Genomic DNA, 23,934 nt, shown 5'->3' on the forward strand with positions numbered 1-23,934 from the left:
ACTGTTATTTGACAGTTGGGATCCTGAGATGCACTAATTTCACAGATATTTTATCTTTGTGACTCAGAGATGGTGTGTTTGTTGGAGAGATATTATTTTGTTAAAAATTTTTTAGGTCTGCGAATTGTTATTTCATGTGTTTATCCCTGACTCTCAGAGATGAAAAATTCGTAAAAATACAGTATCTAAGGACTATAATGACCAAATAACTATCACTAAATATTTCACATTATAAATACTAAGTGATTATAATAATATTATTCCATAGTAGACGGTTCACAGAATCCTTCTGGATACCATGTGATCGCCAACTCCATCTAGACGCAAGTAAAAACGTAATATATAAAAACGACGTTATTTCTCGTAAATGAGGTTCAGTTGTTAGTTAGTTGAGAACACTTACAGGTGCACTTGAAAATAGGCGAGCTTATTGTGGCGAAATCGCTAAATATAGGCAGAGGGAGATTAGACTGCAGCTACTGAAATTGACTTCATATAAAAATGTAGTATCTTGAATTGCTTGGAGAGATCTCTATAGCCAAAAAACTGTAGAACGTCCTGTATTGAAGTTTAAGGACTCCTGTAAACGAGATATGGAGAGCTATCGAATCGACACAAGCAGATGGGAGGCACGCGCTAGCATGAGACCAGAGTGGCGTGATGATATATCATCTGGAATGTCGAAGCATGGTGAAGGCTTGTTAGGCAGATTAAGGCAGAGAAAGATTCGCAATGCTACCACTGCTCCTGCCTCAGCAGCCAGATACACTCGTGACAATTGCGGCAAGAGATGCCGTGCTGCCATTGGCTTGACAAGTCATATGAAAAAGTGCAACCCATGAACACACAGACACTGCAACAATCATCTACCAAGATGTCGTGGCCAATATATATATATGACTTAGTTGATGCTGCAGGCCCTACTGACAAAAAAACTAGTACTCTGTGTGATCGTCGACCATAATTTTACTTTTCATTTTGCTCTCTCACTCTGTCCTGCAACCACTGCCTGGTTTCCTATTGACACCACGTCATTACAACTGCCGTCCCGGGCGTTCTCGTTCCTGTTCCCTGGGAGGGGGGGAGTGTTTATTTGCGGTCGTGGCTACGTGCCGGCACGCGCCCCCGGCTGGAGCGCCACTGCTGACTCACCCGCGGCGGGCAGGGTCAGTGGGCCACGCGCCCCCCTGTGGACACCGGACGTGCGCCTCTCGCCGGCCGCTATGGTCGTACCAGAGCCCCAGCAGGGACTCGCCTGTCCTTCAGGTTGCGTAAGGCGTCCCGCCAGCCGAGACATCCCACACCTGACGGCCGCAGTCACTGATACCCCTGATCTCTGTCCACCCTCCACAGGTTCATAAGACAACACGACGTCCGCGGAGCCATTCGCCAGATGCCACATGTCAGCCAAGGCTTTCTTCTGTAGATGAACTGATCTTGTACAGAAAAGCGTCAAGAAACGAATCTCGAACAGCGGTAATTTTAATTCTGAAACGAACTTCGAATTATATCCTATGGAGACGTTAGACGTTGGAAGTGGTTTTATTTCAATCAATGATGATTAGTGATCCTAGGCAGGTCCGCCAAATGTCGTTTTTTTTTAACAAGAATGCTTTTACTTGTTCACTTTCCCTACTGGATCGGGTCGTGGGCTTCGGCTAACGGCCTGTTATGAGATCCAACCTGTTAATTAAAACTGCCCCTTTATTAATTTTAATATGTAATAACTAAATAGTGTTCAGGGAACTGATCACTACTAAACAAACAAGGGTGGCATCGAACACATTTATTGAACAATAATCTTCCTAACATCAAACTGAACAATTACATATATTTATAAGTGATAAAAACAAGCTAGTAATGGCAATGGCCCTTAAATTCCAAAACTAAGTCATAAGGTCGGATAACGCATTTGTACTTGTTATTTTCTACTCTCTCCCCTTGTCAGACGGCATAAAATACGTCAGACAAACCTACTTCAATTACCAAATTCTCAATAAGAGCGTGGCTGGAAAACTGAGCTCTTGTAATCAGAGGCGTGCGTAATATCGGATTAAATGTCGAAGTTGAGCATCACGTTACCAAGTGCAGCGTCGTGGACAGGTCAGCAAGCTGCCGATGGCGTCTGCGTCATCGAGGAGCCTCAATTGTAACAAAAATGAATTTATTTTCGCGAACAGGCTTCCTTTTCGTAAACTCCTATTCAAAAGATAATTCTGCTTTCTTTCCAATCGTCTCACACTCGTTAAGACGGGACTCACCAGCCCAAAGGCGGAATCCAGTAACGTCTTTAATAAAGTATGGCTCAAGAAAATTGCTCTGCTCCTGTCTGCTTCCAGAGAGACAGTATTCCCAACCGTAATTAGCGGAATCTGCCTGTCTCGAACAGTAAAACATGACAGTTCCCCAAACTCAATACTAGTTTCAGTTGCAGCTGGCACACTTATTCAAAGTTCTGCACAGCACACTGAAAAGAAATTACTCTCCTACAGCAGAGCCGAAAGCACGACGTCCCCTCGCTACAGGAGCTAAGACGCTTCTCCCTGATAACAGCTCCCAAAAGCTTCCCTCTGCAAAAATCAACAGCCCCACGCTATTTTTCGAGCTGGGCAATCCCGTGGCTCTAGACCAGCACAGTTCGCTCCCACTATTATTTCCTGGCTTCTTCCAGTCAATTAAAATATTCCACGCATTACTGCGCCTAGAATGTTTTGGAACAAACTGAAACTCCGTTCAAAATTGAACCCACCAGTCGTGTCTGTCTGTTCGCCCTCGCGCGGGAAAAGGTCATTGCATTAGCTTAACTGCGTTTCTTAGAAAGCCCCAGAAAACGTTAAGACTCGTGGGAAGGCTCCCTTAGGCGCCAGCTCATCTCGACATAGTGGCGTCGGCGTAACGCCCAGCGCCAACGAGGCTCCGTCCCTCGAAGGCCTGCCTGTGTTCTCAGCGCAATGGGTGCCTACCTGCTCCGGCGGCGCATGTCCCCCAGTGGGACGCTCAAGCATGCCGACTCGTAATGGTCGGATGTAAACTTCCGCACCCCTCTGCCCTGCCTTTGAGGAGTGCCGCTCTTCCGCTCCAGCCAAACTCCGTGAAAATATCACTCGAACCCTGACTTCATGCAACATGCGAATTTCTTAAAGTTAATACGCGTCTTATGCCGTCTGATACTACCTATATTAATTTCAATAGGCCGATTGCCTGATAAATAACATAATAACCGATATCTAACTCGTCATTGCAACAATTATTATATTACGGTAAGACGCGAAATACTGCTACATTACAACGTCAACAAGTTCTGGGTACTTATAACTAAACTGACGGAGTTTCAAGTGCTGCAATGTGGGCTGTATGCATCGAGGGACGCTGAACCATTGTAAGTACGTTCATTTATCAGTGCGCTCGTGAAGTATGATGAAAAAATTAATTGTCACCAGGTGAAAATATGACACTGTAAGCAGACGCCATGTGATGTCGCTGTAGGCACATGGCACCTTTGTTAGGATATGGCCACAAGTTATATATGTCCGGTATGGTCTCCTAGCTTAGTAACATGCTGCATTCGTAACACGGCACGGTGGACAGTTGCTCGCAGCACACGCAGTGTAGTCAGAAATATATGTTGTATGAAAATGAATCTCCTACAGGCGTCCTTAAGTTCTTATTTATTGTGTAGCTACCGGCCGCGGCGCTTCAGTGCGCCATCTTCAGGTCTTACTTGATGCCGAAGAGGCTATCACGTATAAATACACTACTGGCCATTAAAACTGCTACACCACGAAGATGACGTGCTACAGATGCGAAATTTAACCGACAGGAAGAAGATGCTGCGATATGCAAGTGATTAGCTTTTCAGAGCATTCACACAAAATTGGCGCCGGTTTCGACGCCTACAACGTGCTGACACGAGGGAAAGTTTCCTACTGATTTCTCATACACAAACAGCAGTTGACCGGCGTTGCCTGGTGAAACGTTGTTGTGATGCCTCGTGTAAGGAGTAGAGATGCGTACCATCACGTTTCCGACTTTGATAAAGGTCGGATTGTGGCCTATCGCAATTGCAGTTTATCGTATCACGACATTGCTGCTCGCATTGGTCGAGATCTAATGACTGTTAGCAGAATATGAAATCGGTGGGTTCAGGAGGGTAATACGGAACGCCGTTCTCGATTCCAACGGCCTCGTATCACTAGCAGTCGAGATGACAAGCATATTATCCGCATTGCTGTAACGGATCGTGCAGCCACGTCTCAATCCCTGAGTCAACAGATGGGAACGTTTGCAAGACAACAACCATCTACACGAACAGTTCGACGACGTTTGCAGCAGCATGGACTTTCAGCTCGGAGACAACGGCTGCGGTTACCCTTGACACTGCATCACAGACAGGAGCGCCTGCGATAGTGTACTCACCTGGGTGCACGAATGGCAAAACGTCATTTTTTTCGGATGAATCCAGGTTCTTTTTACAGCATCATGATGGTCGCATCGGTGTTTGGCGACATCGCGGTGAACTCACATTGGAAGCGTGTATTCGTCTTCGCCATACTGGTGTATCACCCGGCGTGATGGTATGGGGTGCCATTGGTTACACGTCTCGGTCACCTCTTGTTTGCATTGACGGCACTTTGAACAGTGGGCGTTACATGTTAGATGTGTTACGACCCGTGGCTCTACCCTTCATTCGATCCCTGCGAAACCATACATTTCAGCAGGATAATGCACGACAGCATGTTGCAGGTCCTGTACGGGCCTTTCTGGATACAGAAAATGTTCGAATGCTGCCCTGGCCAGTACGTTCTCCAGATCTCTCACCAATTGGAAACGTCTGGTGAATGGTGGCAGAGCAACTGGCTCGTCACAATACGCCAGCCACTACTCTTGATGAACTGTGGTATCGTGTTGAAGCTGCATGGGCAGCTGTACCTGTACACGCCATCCAAGCTCTATTTGACTCAATGCCCAGGCGTATCAAGGCCGTTATTACGGCCAGAGGTGGTTGTTTTGGGTACTGATTTCTCAGGATCTATGCACCCAATTTGCGTGAAAATGTAAATCACTCGTCAGTTCTAGTATAATATATTTGTCCAATGGATACCCGTTTATCATCTGCATTTCTTCTTGGTGTAGCAATTTTAATGGCCAGTAGTGTATATACGCTCCATTAATGGCCAACATAACTGGTTTACGCAGACCATCTGTAACTGTGATGTCAGCACTCCAACCATTAACTGGCAACTTGACAGTTGATGGTGGGAGTGCTAACATCACAGTTACAGATAGTCTGTGTAAACATGTTATGTAGGCCACTAATGCAGCATATATATGGATCGTGATAACCCCCTCGGCAACAACTAAGGCCTGAAAACGGCCGAGACCGGTAGCTACACAATGAATAAGATCGTAAGGAAGCTTGTAGGCATTTCATTTTCTTGCAATAGTGATCGGCCGTCGTTCCCAAGCCCTGCACTGAATAGGATGGACATACAAAAACTTATATGTCGTCGTATGCTACCCTTGAGGTCAGTTAGAGAGCGGCGGCATCTCTGATAGACACATTCTTTCAGCTAACCCCACAACCTGAATTCACACAGATTTCTGTCAGGAATTTTGGAAGGCCACACATCTTGACACAGCTGGAGAAGTTTCCGTCGTTACCGAAGCTTTCTGTAAGCAAATCTTTCACCTGGCAAGCAACATATGGTGGAGCCCCATCTTGCATGGCAATTTTGGTAAGGACACTTTTGCGTTCTTGGATAGCTGGAATCACGTGTTGCACGTGGACGTTCTTTTAACGTACAGATGTTACTGTAGACCTAACAGCCCTACGAGGTGTCATGTCCTTGAAGGAAAAAGGACCGACAATGAAGGAGTTTGTGAAATCACACTTCACAGTAATATGAGCGGAATACAGTGGATGTTCCTGCACAACATGTGACGGAGTAGAGCCCCATATGCGGCAGTTATGTCCATTCTCGGTTCCGAGCAGAGTAACATCTGCCTCAACCGTCCAAAGCGTATTCCCCAATTGTCATCCATTTCCGTGAGCGTGAAAAAACAAACGGCAAAGTTACAGCGTTGTAGCCTATCTAGGGGTTTTTCTTTGTACACGTTCTGTATCTTATAGGGATACCAGTGTAAAACGCGCCGCAAAACCTTTTGAAATGTGGACCAAGGGACAGACAATCAATTCCTGTGACACATCTTGAGCACTGGCTGCAGCATGTGAGGCATGTGTATCATAGTCGGCTACAGCTACAGCAACTCCGTCAATTACTGCCAAGGGAATGAGCCGCCGCCCTCTCCCTGCAGTACCAATTAGGCCTATGTCACCCGTTTCTTAAAATTTCTTGATCATATTCTTTAGTCCACTTATCATGGGACCTCTTTGCCGCTGTTTCTGTTAGCGATATTCCATAAATGCAGCGCTGCTGTTTCTCACGTTTTGAAAAAACAATTTGAACAGCAGTGCAAGGGTCTCCTTGTCAATAGCCTTTGCGTTCCGTACGAAAAAGTTCAACCTCCTTAACCCTTTACACCAACAGTGGCTTCTCAAATAAAATCAACACTCGTCCCCAAGCGACAAACAGCATACTGAGGTCAGAAAAGAAAACATTTCGCATTCTGAGACCCTTCAGAATCATACTTTACCTGGCGCTAGAAATTGGAACTATTAGTTTTTCAGCATGCTCCACTAGCGCACCGATTAATGAACATGCGCATGATGTCTCAGCGTCCTGTGATGCATGCAACCCGCACTGTAGGATTTGAAACACTGTCAGTTTAATTATAACCACCCGATAGGTATGACAGTGGACATCGAACGAATTTAGAAACACGCTGCAAGGATCATGACAAGCCAGTCTAGACCGTACGAGAGTATAACAAAGAGGCTCAGGCAGCACAAAATGGAATCTTGTGCAAAACTGGTGACAAACACGCGAATCCCTCTTACTTAAGATTGGGAGACATGTACCTGGGCCGCGCGGGGAAGCCGAGCGGTCCTAGGCACCTTGCCACGGTTCGCGCGGCTCCCCCCCGTCAGAGGTTCGAGTTCTCTCTCGGCCATGGGTGTGTCTGCTGTCCTTAGAGCAAATTAGTTTAAGTCAGATTAAATAGTGTGTAAGTCCAAGGCCCGATGTCCTCGGCAGTTTGGTCCCACAGGAACTTACCACAAGTTTCCAAATTTTCCGTGTACCTGGGAAACACTGTGCGACAGTTCTGCTGCTTCATCCAATACCTCGCCTACTGATACTGAGAATGAAATAAACTTAGGCAGCGAAAGGAGGTAAGCAGACAGTAATTTTACCTTCGTTCAGTACTCGAAAGGAATAACGCAATATTTCGCTAATACTCTTCATCTGTTTCTACATCTATACCATGCAAACACTGTGAAGTGTATGGCAGAGAGCATTTCCCATTGTAGCAGCTATTAAGGTTTTTCCCGTATGTATTCACGTCTGGACCGCGGGGAGAATGGTTGCTTTAATATTTCTATGCACGGTGTGGTTAGTCAATCCTGTCCTCGTGATCTCAGAGGAGCGTTTCGTTAGGGGTTGTACTATATTCACAGATTCATCAGTTAGAATTGTTTATAGAGACTTGTAAAGAGGCTTTCACAAGATAGTTTGTATCTGTCTTCAAAAGTCTGCCAATTCAGTTCTTTCAGCATATCCGTAACACTTTCCCAAAGGGTCAGACAAACTTGTGACCATTCGTGCTGTCCTCTGTACACTTTCAATATCTCCTATCTGTTTAATTTTGTACGGCTGCCACACAGTTAGACAGTGTGTAGCTTCGGTCACATGAGTGCTTTGTACTCAGTCTCTTTTGTAGACTGATTGCATTTCCCTAGTATATTACCAATAATCAGAAATCTTACGTCGTATCTCTATAAATCATCACACCCAGGTATTCCAACCGTGACTCACCGATATTGTAGTCGTAGGAATACTACGTTTTCTCGGTTTGTCAAGTGCAAAGTTTTATATTCATTAACATTTAAAGCAAGTGTCAATCTTTTCACTGTTTTGGAATCTTATCAAGAGCAGAGTGAAAACTTTTCCATACAGTATTTCATTATACAGTGTGTCTGACGTAGAATGATCAGTATTCAGGGGCTGGCCACTGTGGCCGAGCGGTTCTAGGCGCTTCAGTTCAGAACCAAGCTGCCGCGACGGTCGCAGGTTCAAATCCTGCCTCGGACATGGGTGTGTTCATGTCCTTAGGTTAGTTAGGTATAAGTAGTTCTAAGTCTAGGGGACTGATAACCTCTGATGCTAAGTCTCACACAGCTTAGAGCCATTTGAACCAGTGTTCGTGGATATGACAGAAACGATCATTCGAGGCAGCAAAGTCTACTAAGCATGGTCTCTAAAATGCATACCTTAAGAGCTATGAGCACCTGCCTGTCTTCTCTACTGAACATGTGGTCACAGTTCTTAAGGTATGCACTTTAGAGTTCGTGTTTACTTGTTTTGATCCTTACTGCCTTGTCGCGAAATATGGAAGTCAAAGAGCTTGCAGTAGAAGAGATTTGTTTCACAATATCGAAGAAGTGCTCTTAGCTCTTATGGTATGCATTTTAGAGCCCATGGTTACGAGACGTATTTGCTTCGAGTTATAGTTTCTGTCATAGCCGCGAATACTGACAAATCCTCCGGTATGCACTATAGGTAACTACATCATCCGTGAGAAGTCTCACATTACTGTAATTGTTGCTTGCAAGGTTAATAATGCAGAACACAAGCAGAAAGGGTCCCAACACGGTTCCCTGGGACACACCTTATGTTACTTTCATATCTCCCGATGGTTCGACAAGCAGTCTCTTTAATAGATCTGTTGCATCTACTAAGTGTTGTTTCAATGAAACACAGTCTCTGGTTCGCCTTCCCACAACACTTTCTGTGTGCTTTCCAATTTAGATTGTTCGTAATTGTAATTCCTAGGTATTTAGTTGACTTAACGGTCTTTAGATGGGATTCATTTATCGTGGAAACGAACTTTAACGGATTCCATATCTCACTAATGCCGATGACCTCACTCTTTTCTTTGTATAGGGTCAATTGGTAATTTACGCACTACACAGATATCTTTCCACATCGTTCTGCAATTTTTGATCCTCTGATGAGTTCACCAGACGATAAACGACAGCATCATCTGCAAATAAGACGGCTGTTCATATTGTCTTCTGAATCGTTTACATAGATAAGGTACAGCCGATGGTCTAGAAGCCATCTATGCACATATTGAGTGGACATGTTTCTTCCCATGACCTGTGGCCATTTCCTTAAAGGATAACATTTTTGCTGCACGTATGAAATTCCGACGATAAGTAAACCTCCTAATCTTTCGCGTTTGCCTCCTGTTAACATGGAACTCGTCATGTTTCTCATCAGGTGAAGTGAGTCTCACTGGCGTAGTTTCAGTTTCAGTGGACGATACCACCTCGAACTCGAAGAGAGTTAAGAGGATGGGTATAATAACCTGAATTCACCCTAGTCCATGTCTCCTGCAGAGTGCGCACGGCCTAACACTGACACGTCACTCGCAGTTAAGTGATGAGTGGTGTTAGATGCCGTATTTCCTGTAGAGGAGACAGTATCCACATGAGAGGATTGTCATTCAACTAGTTTTTGCATCTCAAGTACAAGACTCCCGGCAGCCCTCCGAACACTTCCACTCACTGTAGCTCCCAATCGCTTGGCCGCATTCACTGCATTTTCCATTTACTTGCGAACAGAAATTAACTCACCCCGCCAGTGGGAACACAGCAAACACAGTGTTTCAATGTTTTACAGGACAGTAAACTAAAGGTGGCAGGGATAAAATACAGGGAGCGAAAGGCTATTTACAATTTGTACAGAAACTAGATGGCAGTTATGAGTCGAGGGGCATGAAAGGGAAGCAGTGGTTGGGAAGGGAGTGAGATAGGGTTGTAGCCTCTCCCCAATGTTATTCAATCTGTATATTGAGCAAGGAGAGAAGGAAACAAAAGAAAAATTTGGAGTAGGTATTAAAATCCATGGAGAAGAAATAAGAACTTTCAGGTTCGCCGATGACATTCTAATTCTGTCAGAGACAGCAAAGGACTTGGAAGAGCAGTTGAAAGGAATGGACAGTGTCTTGAAAGGAGGATATAAGATGAACATCAATAAAAGGAAAACGAGGATAATGGAATGCAGTCGAATTAAGTCGGGTGATGCTGAGGGAATTAGATTAGGAAATGAGACACTTAAAGTAGTAAAGGAGTTTTGCTATTTGGGGAGCAAAATAACTGATAATGGTCGAAGTAGAGAAGATATAAAATGTAGACTGGTAGTGGCAAGGAAAGTGTTTCTGAAGAAGAGAAATTTGTTAACATCGAGTATTGATTTAAGTGTCAGGAAGCGTTTCTGAAAGTATTTGTGTGGAGTGTAGCCATGTATGGAAGTGAAACATGGACGATAAATAGTTTGGACAGGAAGAGAATAGAAGCTTTCGAAATGTGGTGCTACAGAAGAATGCTGAAGATTAGATGGGTAGATCACATAACTAATGAGGAGGTATTGAATAGAATTGGGGAGAAGAGGAGTTTGTGGCACAACTTGACGAGAAGAAGGGACCGGTTGGTAGGACATGTTCTGAGGCATCAACGGATCACAAATTTAGCATTGGAGGGCAGCGTGGATGGTAAAACTCGTAGGGGGAGACCAAGAGATGAATACACTAAGCAGATTCAGAAGGATGTAGGCTGCATGCAGTAGGTACTGGGAGATGAAGAAACTTGCACAGGATAGGGTAGCATGGAGAGCTGCATCAAACCAGTCTCAGGACTGAAGACCACAACAATAAACTGATAATTAAACAAAGCTTCGTGATTCCCTTTTATTTTACCGGCCTGATTGCCACAACTGTTGCCAGTATCCATCAAGTTCCGAAACGGTTAACAGTCAAAACGTAATGCCTGTTGAGACAACAGAACCATTTGGTACAAAAATTACTATTTCTCTGAAACAGTTAGGATGTAGGACTGATTTTGTAATAGTTTAAGGGAATATGAATGCTCCGCAGTGAGTGGCAAGAATGATAAGTAACCTTCCAAATGCATAATCCATCCGGATAGTACAAGACCGTACACTGCATTTCACACCTGAACCACCTTGAATGGCCTGCTCGGTGCCCTGAATTTTCAGCTATGGAGCATGTCTGAGATGCGATAAGAATCAGATATCCTCACTGAAATACACAGTGTGTTACAGGCAAGACAATAAATTCCTTAAAATGACATTTTGAGGCTGTTTAGTCACATGTCACAGTGAATATAAGAATGTTTTCGTGCCCGTGAGGCCCACACCTGAAATTGGTGTTATTAATGGGCAACAGTTCCAAATGAAGCTCAATCACCCAACATGCGTTGTGTGAGGAGGAATTCCACAAAGTCTGATAATGCTTTGGGATACTCCTTGTGTAAGTTTACTTTCGTTGCTGGAAAATCCCCTCTCGACTCGCGCGTGACATCTGCTCAAATGTCACTGATGTCAAAGTGTTAACCGTTCACGTGAATTTCTGTACCACTGCTTGTGATAGCTTCAAATTGATGACACCTAGTCTAGTCACCCATGATAATTTTTTTCCAGAAAAGAATCGTACGTGTTTTGCCTTTTAATCAAGTCGCCGGAGACGTAAACATCTGTTTTTGTTTTGTTTTCGTGAGTCAAGGTGTGCGGGACTACACTTTTCTCTCCTTCAAAACATTCTCGAAAATATCTGAACACTTGTTTCAGACAAGTTGCTGGATTGCGATTTGTGAGACAAGGACGCTGACGCATTGCGGCCGCACGTCCACTACTTAACATTGGCTGCTCACAATTTACTGCTCGAGTACACATGGATTGTTTACAGTTGTTATTTCAAGCTGTCACTGTAGTCATTGCGCTGACGTTGCTTATACGCCTGCTGTAAAATCAATCTTCGAAACTTTTTGGACATATGATGTACACTGACGTGACAAAATGGCGTACCGATATGTACATCTACAGACGGCAGTAATAACACGTACACACGTCGTGTAAAAGGGCTGTGAACTGCGGAAGCTGTCATTTGCACTCAGGTGGTTCACGTGAAACGGCTTCCGACGTGATTATGGTGGCACGATGGAATTAACAGACTCTGAACGCGGAATGGCAGATGGAGGTAGCCGCGTGGAACATTCCATTTCAGAAATCGCTAGGGAATTCAATAGTCCTAGATACACAGAGTCAATATTTGTCGAGAATACCAAATTTCAGGCAGTAAACGACGGCCTTTGCTTAAGGATTCAGGGTACTTTTCCGGCTGAATGTTATGTAAAAATCAACACCTATTTCTTTCAGGCACTGTTTATAATGTATATGTTTTACAGATTTTTTGGTGATATCAGGTAATGCAGCACACTTTTTAAACAAGTTATAAGTATTTTGAATATTTTTGGACCTGCTTAGGGTTATTAAAAAAAAGAAACAGATGCAATTTTTTCCCAAAATGCTTCCTCAAATTGAGGTACCATTTAATCCAATCTTATACATTTGAAAGAGACCAAATTTTTACCAGATATGCATGACATAATGTCTGAGGTAGTAGACCTATTTAATTTCATCTATTATGTATATTACAAGGATAAAAAATACCACATCTTACGTTTTAATTTTTATAATTTTTTACTAGTAAAAATGTTATTTTTTCAGTAATTTAATTCATTCTGCAAAAAACTGAGGTCTACTAAATAAGTATGGCTATTGCAAGTTAAGAAAAAAATTAGAACAATGCTTTATAAACTTTAGGCAATATTTGTACCTGAATTCTGAAAAATACAACTTGCAGGTAATTGCGAATGAAGCTATGAGTCCAATTAAACTGTACCTCAGAACATTCCCGTAGCATAGTCTTCATCCTGCAGAATTTCTTCATCTTCAAGCTTCCTCTTGGCATTCCTTTTTGCACTTCCTGCTTCTTTGGTGACTTGAAGAGCGAATCTTTCAACTTCATTCACCCATTTTCTGTCACACGCAAGCAATTGATCTTCCACACTAGAGCCACATTTCATGCCTAAATTTCCAACCTTCCTATCACTCCATCATTGAAATATATCAGTGCATCTGGTACACCAACGTTTAATGTATTTAGTGCCACAAAAACATTCTTGGGTAATCTTTCCCATATCGAAATGGTTGAAAGTTTCATTTATATTTTGAGTGCCCCATGAAGACATTTACTAAGCAAAACAGGGTCACTCAGGTCTCTAAAAATTGGTTTTACTTCATTCATAACAGGCTCAGGAGGAGAATGTTTATGATGGTATGTTTGACATCTTTCTTTTGCTTTTTGGTAACCACACAAAGAATCTGCTCCTTTAGGGCAAAGTCCGTGAAAAGGATGGTCATCTGTGGACAACTTATGAAAGTAGGTGGTCCATACAGCTTTTCTCATTCCTCTAATGTCATTCAGAGGTGCAGTTCGTCTAGTGGCCAGTCCATAATAGCTCTGAAGAATGTATATTTAAGTTTCTGTCAATCTGCCCCAGCCAGACAGATTGTCCATCAGATAGCAACTTTCCTTTTATTTCTCTTCGTAGCTTCCTCAATCTAGCAACGTACGGGGGGTTTATTGTATAATGACCGATATATCGAAAAATTGGTAGTCTTAGTCGACCTTGAATTGCTATCTGACTTAAGGTGGCTCTGTTTAAACGCGCGGCTATGCCCCCAGTATCATTTGTATCGAAATTATCATTACACTCTAGTTATTGAACAAAAATATGGTGATTGCTAGCTACGAGATCAATAATGCGGTGATTAGCATATGATACCAAATTCAGATTTATGAGCAATATTTCTAGCATAACATGACAGTACAATACACAATACACTCGCTAACCTAAATTGGCACAATGTATCCTCTTTTCCTAACTACTTAAGCCAACACTGAAACCGCAAGTTACTCTATTGCAGTTCTGCCTGAACGGACACAGACTCAGAGAGCGCCAGTCAAAGAGCTAGCGGAATACGAACTCATTTAGAATTACAGTTCCCTACTTTGGCTGATGATTGCTAATATGACCGTAGTTCTCCGTGATGATTATGACGGTCGGCCCAGGCAACGTCGTGATGCTGTCTTTTCCATGAGAGAGCTTGGCTTTAATCTCCAACGTGGACGTGGTTTGCGGCCGAAAACTCCTGTACGTAAGTGTACAATTGCGGAGTCCGTCACTAGTCAATACTCAAGCTACTTGCACATTTGCCAAGAGTAGTTGGTCCACTCACGTGCGCGGCAGCAAAGGCACACTTCAGACTGCATATGAACACCACAAGTTAGTACAAATCTGTTTCTCTCCTCAGAGGAACAGATTTGGAGTCGCGTGCTCTAAACTATTCAGACTTGGCGAGTAACCACTGGACTCAAAGCCGCTAACTTCTCCAACCTACTTCTCTCCACGCTCTCCAAGCAGGACAGACAGACACCACGACTGCTCTCCCCCACAGCCGACCCCAGAGTCCTCCTTCAGAGTTTTTTCAAATCTGGCCGTTGTTCGCCGCACGGATCCGTGCGCGTTGGTAGCTAATCACGACACAGACTTCCATGTATCCGTGCGCGTTTGTACCCAACCACGACACCGAATTCTCCCGAGTTTACTGTTGCCGTGCCGGCCGGAGTGGCCGAGCGGTTAATGGCGCTACAGTCTGGAACCGCACGATCGCTACGGTCGCAGGTTCGAATCCTGCCTCGGGCATGGATGTGTGTGATGTCCTTAGGCTAGTTAGGTTTAAGTAGTTCTAAATTCTAGGGGACTTATGAACACAACAGTTGAGTCCCATAGTGCTCAGAGCCAAGCCATTACTGTTGCCGCCAAATTTTTAACACGTATCTCTACGCGCTCTGCGCCAATCCCGTCACAGTCCTCTGCAAATTTTCCACTGTGGGGCGAAACCGTCTTTCTCTCTTTCACATATAGCTCCTTCTCGCTTCTTGTTGTGATGGCCCAGCCTCTCCGAACGTCTTTGGTGGTCTGAAGTGCCAGCCGACAAAGGGGTCCGGCCGCGGCCAACCTGTTACTTTGACATGACATAAACACCTTCCTTAGGCGTTCCGGCCGGGTTCCAGCCTCTGAGCCCATCTCGTTAGTCTGACATGACACACACAACTTCATTTTCTGTGTCCATTCTCTCCTACCGGTGGGCCAATTATCAACTATTATTCGGTGTATTAGTACTGATTTAGCACCATGTAAGGTGCAAAATCTGCTACCTTACAGCCTTTTATAGTGACGTTTAGCTGACATCTGCGTTTTCTTATTCCATGCCAGATGCATTTTTGTCATACCACGTCTTATAGCGGTAGAACGGGATAAAAAGAATCCTATGTCCGTCTCCTGGTTGTAAGCTACCTCTCCGCCAATTTTCAGCCAAATCGGTGCAGCCGTTCTTGAGTTATAAATAGTGTAACTAACACGACTTTCTTTTGTATATACCGGGAGATCAAAAAGTCAGTATCAATTTTAAAACTTAATAAACCACGGAATAATGTAGATAGAGAGGTAAAAATTGACACACATGCTTGGAATGACATGGGGTTTTGTTAGAACAAAAAAAAAAGAAAACGAAGTTCACAATATGTCCGACAGATGGCACTGGGCAGCAAAACTGCTACCGTGACGGGTGAGAGGTACGCCGATATGTTACAGAATCGCATCATCCCCAGCCTGGCTGATATACACCTGCTGGAACTTACGACGTTTATGCAGGATGGCGCTCCACCCCATATTGCTAAACCCGTGAAAGACCTCTTGCGCGTGTCGTTTGGTGATGATCGTGTGCTCAACCGCCAGTTTCGTCATGCCTGGCCTCCCAGGTCCCCAGACCTCAGTCCGTGCGATTATTGGCATTGGGGTTACCTGAAGTCGCAAGTGTATCGTGATGAACCGACGTCTCCAGGGATGCTGAAAGACAACAGCCGACGCCAATGCCTCACCATGACTCTGGACGTGCTTTACAGTGCTGTTCACAACCTTATTCCTCGACTACAGCTATTGCAGAGGAATGATGGTGGACATATTGAGCATTTCCTGTAAAGAACATTATCTTTGCTTTGTCTTACTTTGTTATGCTAATTATTGCTATTCTGATCTGATGAAGCGCCATCTGTCGGACATTTTTTGAAATTTTGTATTTTTTGGTTCTAATAAAACCCCATGTCATTCCAAGCGTGTGTGTCAATTCGTACCTCTCTATCTACATTATTCCGTGATTTATTCAGTTTTCAAATTTATACTGACCTTTTGATCACCCGGTATATATAGATATGATGTCTTCGCTTCAGCAGTTTACGGTAGTCAATTTTTCAGATTTCTTTTCTTTTTTTTTAATTTTGTAATTTATGACTTTCTTTACTGATTTTTATTCGTGAAAGTAAGTTTATTTTCGTCGCAGCAGAGGCAGTCCTCCCACGTCAACAAGTGGTGTCTCCGTAGCGACGGGGCCTCCTCGGGGCTGGAGCGCCGGCCTAGCTGCGGGGGTTCGGCGCGTGGCGGCAGCACAATGGGCTCGTCAGCGCCCCGCTGGGCGGCGCTCCGGCCACGTGCCACAGCCGGCCGCTGCAGACCGGCTCGGCTGCGTGCACCGCCCTGCCCTGTCCAGTCCTCTCTTGGCCTGTGACGCGTGCCCCGACTCCGCTCATTGGGTCAAATCCTCCCACGAGGCACCAGCTGTGCAGCGACCGACCCTAATCACAAACCAACCCAAATAACATTATCTTTCGAACTAATCGGTATAGACAGTCCATAAAGTATCAGTCTCTATTAAAAAAATGCATTCTGTAATGTAGACGCTTTGATAAGTTGGTGCATAAGTTCGAGAGACATTTTTATCTGCATTTTGCATATTGGTATTCCGGCTGCTACGAGTTGATGAGTTTATTTATTAATTGTAATTTTTACACTACTGGCCATTAAAATTCCTTCACCGAGAAGAAATGCAGATGATAAACAGGTATACATTGGACAAATATATTATACTAGAAGTGGCATGTGATTACATTTTCACGCAATTTAGGTGCATAGATCCTGAGAAATCAGTACCCAGAACAACCACCTCTGGCCATAGTAACGGTCTTGATACGCCTGGGCATTGCGTCATACAGAGCTTGGATGGCGTGTACAGGTACAGCTGCCCATGCAGCTTCAACACGATACCACAGTTCATCAAGAGTAGTGACTGGCGTATTGTGACGAGCCAGTTGCTCGGCCACCATTGACCACACGTTTTCAGTTGGTGAGAGATCTGGAGAATGTGCTGGACAGTGTAGCACTCGAACATTTTCTGTATCCAGAAACGTCCTGCAACATGCGGCCGTGCATTATCCTGCTGAAATGTAGGGTTTCGCAGGGATCGAATGAGGGGTAGAGCCACGGATCGTAACACATCTGAAATGTAACGTCCACTGTTCAAAGTGCCGTCAACGCAGACAAGAGGTGACCGAGACGTGTAACCAGTGGCACCCCATACCATCACGCTGGGTGATACGCCAGTATGGCGATGACGAATACACGCTTCCAATGTGCGTTCAAACACGGATGCGACCATCATGATGCTGTAAACAGAACTTGGATTCATCCGAAAAAATGACGTTTTGCCATTCGTGCACCCAGGTTCGTCGTTGAGTACACCATCGCAGGCTCTCCTGTCTGTGATGCAGCGTCAAGGGTAACCGCAGCCACGGTCTCCGAGCTGATGGCCCATGCTGCTGCAAACGTCGTCGAACTGTTCGTGCAGATGGTTGTCGTCTTGCAAACGTCCCAATCTGTTGACTCAGGGATCGACACGTGGCTGCACGATCCGTTACAGCCATGCGGATAAGATGCCTGTCATCTCGACTGTTAGTGATACGAGGCCGTTGGGATCCAGCACGACGTTCCGTATTACCCTCCTGAACCCACCGATTCCATATTCTGCTAACAGTCGTTGGATCTCGACCAATGCGAGCAGCAGTGTCGCGATGCTTAAACCGCAATCGCTATGGGCTACAATCCGACCATTATCAAAGTCGGAAACGTGATGGTACGCATTTCTCCTCCTTACACGAGGCATCACAACAACGTTTCACTAGCAACGCCGGTCAATCGCTGTTTGCGTATGAGAAATCGGTTGGAAACGTTTCATGTCAGCACGTTGTAGGTGTCGCCACCGACGGCAACCTTGTGTGAAGGCTCTGAAAAGCTAATCATTTGCATATCACAGCATCTTTCTCCTCTCGGTTAAAATTCGCGTCTGTAGCACGTCATCTTCGTGGTGTAGCAATTTTAATGGCCAGTAGTGTATTTGTAGTTCACTGTTACTATCTGTCATTTTGTCATTTGGAGATAGTGATTGCAGCTGTGGACGCTAAAAAATAGAGTTCCAAGTGGAGAAATCGGAACATTCCCACCATGTTCTTTTGTTTGAGTTCAGTACAGGGCTGACATTAATTGAGGTAGCCAGCAACATTAGCGCCTTGCTTGGGGCTAATCCTTTTCAGAAGAATTGAAAAAAATCGTACAATCCAACTACGGGGACAGTCAGTTTGCATTCCGGAGAACTGTAGGAACACGCGAGGCAATACTGACACCACGACGTCCCACAGAAGGAAAGACAAGCCTACGTTTATTGTGTTTGTAGATTTAGCGAAATTTTGTAACGATGTTGCCTGGAATAGTCTCTCTAAAATTCTAGAGGTGGTAGCGGTAAAACACGCGGAACGAAAGGCTGTTTACAATTTGTACAGAAAACAGATCGCAGTTATAAGAGTTAAGGAGCGCGAAAGGGAAGCAGTGGTTCAGATGGACGTGAGACAAGGTTGTGACCTATCCCAGATGAGTAAGCAGTAAAGAAAACAGAAGAAAAATTTAGCGTAGAAATTAAAGTACAGGGAGAAGAAATAAAAACTTTGAGGTTTGCCGATGACATTGCTATTTTGACTGAGACAGCAAAGGGTTTGGAAGATTAGTTGAACGGAATGGACAGCATCTTAAAAGGAGGATATAAGATAAACATCAAATATACAAAACGAGGGTACTGAAATGTAGTCGAATGGAATTAAGTCATGCTGAGGGAATTAGATTAGGGAATTAAACACTTAAAGTAGGAAATGAGTTTTGTTATTTGAGAATCAAAATAAATGATGATGGTCGAAGTAGGAAGGATATAAAATGTAGACTGTCAATGGCAAGAAAAGCGTACCTGAAAAGAGAAATTTCTTAACATCGAGTATAGATCTAAGTGTCTTTAAGTATTTGTATGAAGTGTAGCCATGTATGGAAGTGAAACATTGACGATAAACAGTGAAGAAGAGAATAGAAATTTTTGAAACGTGGTGCTACAGAAGACTGGTGAAGATTAGACGGGTAGGTCGCGTAACTAATGAGGAGGTACTGAATGGAATTGGGGCGAAGAGAAACTTGTGGTCGAACGTGACCAAAAGAAGAAATAGTTTGGTAGGCCACATTCGCAGGCATCACTAATTTATTGCGGGAGGCAAGCGTGTGGATTAAAAATATTAGAGGGACACCAAAAGATGACTACAGTAAAGAGATTCAGAGGGATTTAGGTTGCAGTAGTTACTCGGAGATGAAGAAGCTTGCACAAGATAGAGCAGCATGGAGACAGCTTCAAACCAGTCTTTGGACTGAAGACCACAACAGCGGAAACGACAATAAAACACACGGGGATAATGTCACTGGACAGATCATGGCAAGAAAATGGTTTTCTCCTCTTTAGGAGGATTATTTTGACTTTCGTGACCCTTGACGTTCATGGACACATTCGAGGTTTGATGAAGATCGTTTAAAAGTGTTTATGTTTTATTTAAACGTATGGCTAGGGCCCCCTCGTCGGGCAAGCCGTTCCCCAGGTGTCGGTCTTTTCATTTGACGCCACTTCCGCGACTTGTAGTCGATGATGATGATAGGATGATGATGAGTACAGCACAATACCCAGTCCCTGGGCGGAGAAAATTCCCTGACCCAGCCGAGAATCGTACCCGGGCCCCGAGGATTGACAGTCCGTGACGCTGACCATTTTTTTTAACATTCTGTCGCGGTGACCACTTTTTTTGTTTTTGTTTTTGACATTCTGTCGCGCTGACCACTTTTTTTTTTATTTGGCGATAAAAATTTTGTCGACGTGTGCCTTCGGCTGCCAGACGGCGTATTGGCTAGTCTCGCGTTTTACCTTTTTTTTAGACCACTTTTTTTGTGTGGCCTTTTTTTTACATAATGGTGTAACAATAAGAAACATAAACTGCTTCTAGCATTTCTTTTTAATATATTAGACGATGACCTTTATAAAATAAAATATTTCTGGGAACGTAGATAAGTGGACTTTTTTTTTACATAATGGTGTAAATATAACATAAACTGCTTCTAGCTTGTTTTTAAATATATAAGACGATGACCTTCATAAAATAAAATATTTCTGGGAAACGTAAATAAGTGGACTTTTTCTTTTACTTAATAGTGAAAAAATATCCTGCTTCTGTCAGTACGAAACAATAGCGGACCACGTTCCTCTTCTTGGCCGCGTACCTCGCTAATCCCGTTACAACTCGCGTTGGTGTCGGGTACGTCTTCACGTGTGGTGGTGGATCCTCTCCACTGTCCTGGTGCTTTCTTCTTCTGATACTTGTAGGCAATAATTACATTCTCCTACACCGGACACCGCAGCTGGGTGGGGGATCAGGCAAGGCACTCACTAAAAAATTAGCGTAATATGTTCGATATCTAGGGTGTCTCATAAGCTGTGAGTGATGTTCTTGTATTGAGGACCAAAAGTAGAATACATCATTCAGCTACCGGGGGCGGACGTTTAAAAGTGTTAATTAACAATAATTCTCGTCAGAGTGCTCGAGAACTGGAAAATGTGATGAACTGTGATCGTTCCGCCATCTTGCGACATTTGCATGCAACGCGGATGATTAAAACACCTAGTATATGAGTACTGCATGCACCAAGCCAAAACCACAGCAATCAGCGGATGCCCATATGTGGATCTGTGCTTCCTCGTCATCAACTGACTCGTGAATAACACTGACCATTCCTACCCTGTATCGATACTGGTGACGAGATTGTGCCATTATGCTAACGTAAGGAAAAGATAAGAATAGTTGAGTCGGAACAAATTCCCCTTACAAGAATCTACACGTATCCACAAAAAATAATGTTATGCAGCTGGTGCAACAGCGATGATGTGTACTACGAATTGCTTCCCCCAGGCGTATCCATCACTGCTGACGTTTACTGCCAGGCGGTGTGGCCAAGTGGTTCTAGGCTCTTCAGTCTGGAACCGCGTAACCGCTTCGGTCGCAGGTTCGAATCCTGCCTCGGGCATGGATGTGTGTAATATCCTTAGGTTAGTTAGATTTAAGTAGTTCTAAGTTCTAGGGGACTGATGACCACAGATCTTAAGTCCCATAGTGCTCAGAGCCATTTGAACCATTTTTTTGACGTTTACTGTCAACAACTGAGACGTCCTGCACATGCAATCCAAGAACAGCGACCGGGATGACTGCATGAAGTGATGCTACTCTCCATAAAGCCCTCCCGCTTTCTGCTAGACTGACAGAAAACACTGAACTGGAGTTGGGTTTGGAAGTCATTCTACACCTACCTTACTCATCTCATCTTGCACCCTCAGATTTTCACCTTTTCCGCTCTGTCGAAGCGCTTTCAAAGATCTTCCTTTTCGGATGAAAAAGCGCTCCGGACGTGACTCGACGAGTTCTTCGCCTCAAATCCTTGTGATTTCTACAGTCGCGAAATCGAAAAGTTGTCCCAGCGTTGGCTGACTGTTATAAATACGAGTCGTGTTTTATAAGTAAGGTCCATTTGAACGTAAGTACACAACGAAAGGTTATTTCAAAAAAGTAAATTTATTTACAGAAAGTATATACGTCACTCTATTTTTCGACATAGTTGCCAAGTTTGTTCAAACACGTATCATACGTCTCAACCAATTTTATGATACCCTCTTCATAAAGACTTGCCGCCTGCTACGATAATCAAGACTTCACTGCCGTTTTCACGTCGTCGTCACCATTATAACGGTTGCCACTGGGTTGTTGTTTGAGGTGGAGGAATAGATGGTAATCGCTCGGCGCAAGATTAGGACTGTAGGGTGGGTGGTCTAAAACTTCCCAGCCAAAACTGTCCAGGAAATAGCGGGTCTGACTTGCAGTGTGAGGTTCAAAAAATGGTTCAAATGGCTCTGAGCACTATGGGACTCAACTGCTGTGGTCATAAGTCCCCTAGAACTTAGAACTACTTAAACCTAACTAACCTAAGGACAGCACACAACACCCAGCCATCACGAGGCAGAGAAAATCCCTGACCCCGCCGGGAATCGAACCCGGGAACCCGGGCGTGGGAAGCGAGAACGCTACCGCACGACCACGAGATGCGGGCTGCAGTGTGAGGTCTTGCATTGTCATGGAGAAGGACAATTCCCTTTGCCAGCATGCCGCGTCTTTTGTTTTGAATCGCTCTGCGTAGCTTTCTCAGGTTTTGGCAGTATGCTTCTGCATTGATAGTGGTTCCTCGTTGCATGAAGTCGACCAACAAAACACCATGCCTAGCCCAAAAAAAAAAAAAAAAAAAAAAAAAGCCGGCGCCATGATTTTGCGCTGGGACAGAGTCTGTTTGGCCTTCACCTTTACAGGCGAGTGTGTGTGTCTCCGTTCCATGCTCTGTTGCTTCGATTCGGCTGTGATTAGCGAAACCTATGTTTCGTCTCCAGTTACGATATCACTCAAGAAGCCGTCACCTTTTTCGTGATAACGAGTCAAGAGCTTCATCGCACATTCAAATCTTTGGTTTTTGTGGTCCTCTGCTAGGAGTTTCGGGACCCAACGGGCGCACCGTTTCCTAAACTTTAAGTGTTCAGAAACAATGCTGTAAAACACTGATCTCGACACAATAGGAAATCCGTTTGAGAGACGTATTATTGTGAAACGCCTGTTCTCTCGAATCCTCGCTTCAACTGAAGCCACCAAATCGTCTGTAATCAAAGAAGGGAGACTGGACCTGTCCTCATCATGGACGTTGTCACGGCCATCTTTGGATTCTCGTACCCACTTACGCACTTGGCTTTCACTCATAGCAGTATCACGGTACATTTCGCAAATCTGTCGATGAATTTCTGCAGCAGAGAGGTTCCTTGCTGACAAAAACCGTATCACTGAGCGAACCTCACATGCTGCGGGCGAGTTGATAGTCTTAGACATTTTGAAAGCACAGAACAGAACCGTACGGGTTAGCTGCAGAGTTGAAACTCAGCACAGTTGTTCGAGAGGCATGCCGGTACACGACGCACGCGCTCGTTGCGGTATGTGCGCGAACTATTAGTGTCTACAACAAAACGGACTTCAGTAAAAAACACGCCTCGTAGTAAAGGATAATACATTGTTGATGACTAAAGTCTATGTTATAACTGTTGCGTTTATTAAACTTACGGGAAAACGCCCCGAACTTAAGCATCAATCTAATAATTGTGATGCAAGGGAAAATGCCAATGGAAATGTAATTTAGTTGTTATGGCTCCAACATTATAAGGAATTCAGGTATAGTTAAAGCCATAGAGAGAGTCAATGGTACCAAAGCCTAGGTAACGATGCTGCTTTCTGAGACCATTACCCCTCGGTACGATCAGATATTAGATAGTACCCTCTCTTCCCAGCACCACTATCAGCGCCTAATTAAACTTCAGAATGAAAAAGTAATTTCCTTTGAACACTTTTGCTTTCAAAATGACGAAAAATAAATGATATTTAGCTTTTATTGCTGTTTCATTAAATCACGGACTAATTGCAAATGAGACAATTGGTACTACCTCAGTTGTAGGTACTGGAAATGTAGTTCAGGAAAGAAAACTACGCAGTGTATGTGTAGTTACA

This window comes from Schistocerca americana, chromosome 2 (genome assembly GCF_021461395.2).
Source record: "Schistocerca americana isolate TAMUIC-IGC-003095 chromosome 2, iqSchAmer2.1, whole genome shotgun sequence".
In the NCBI taxonomy this organism is placed as follows: domain Eukaryota; kingdom Metazoa; phylum Arthropoda; class Insecta; order Orthoptera; family Acrididae; genus Schistocerca; species Schistocerca americana.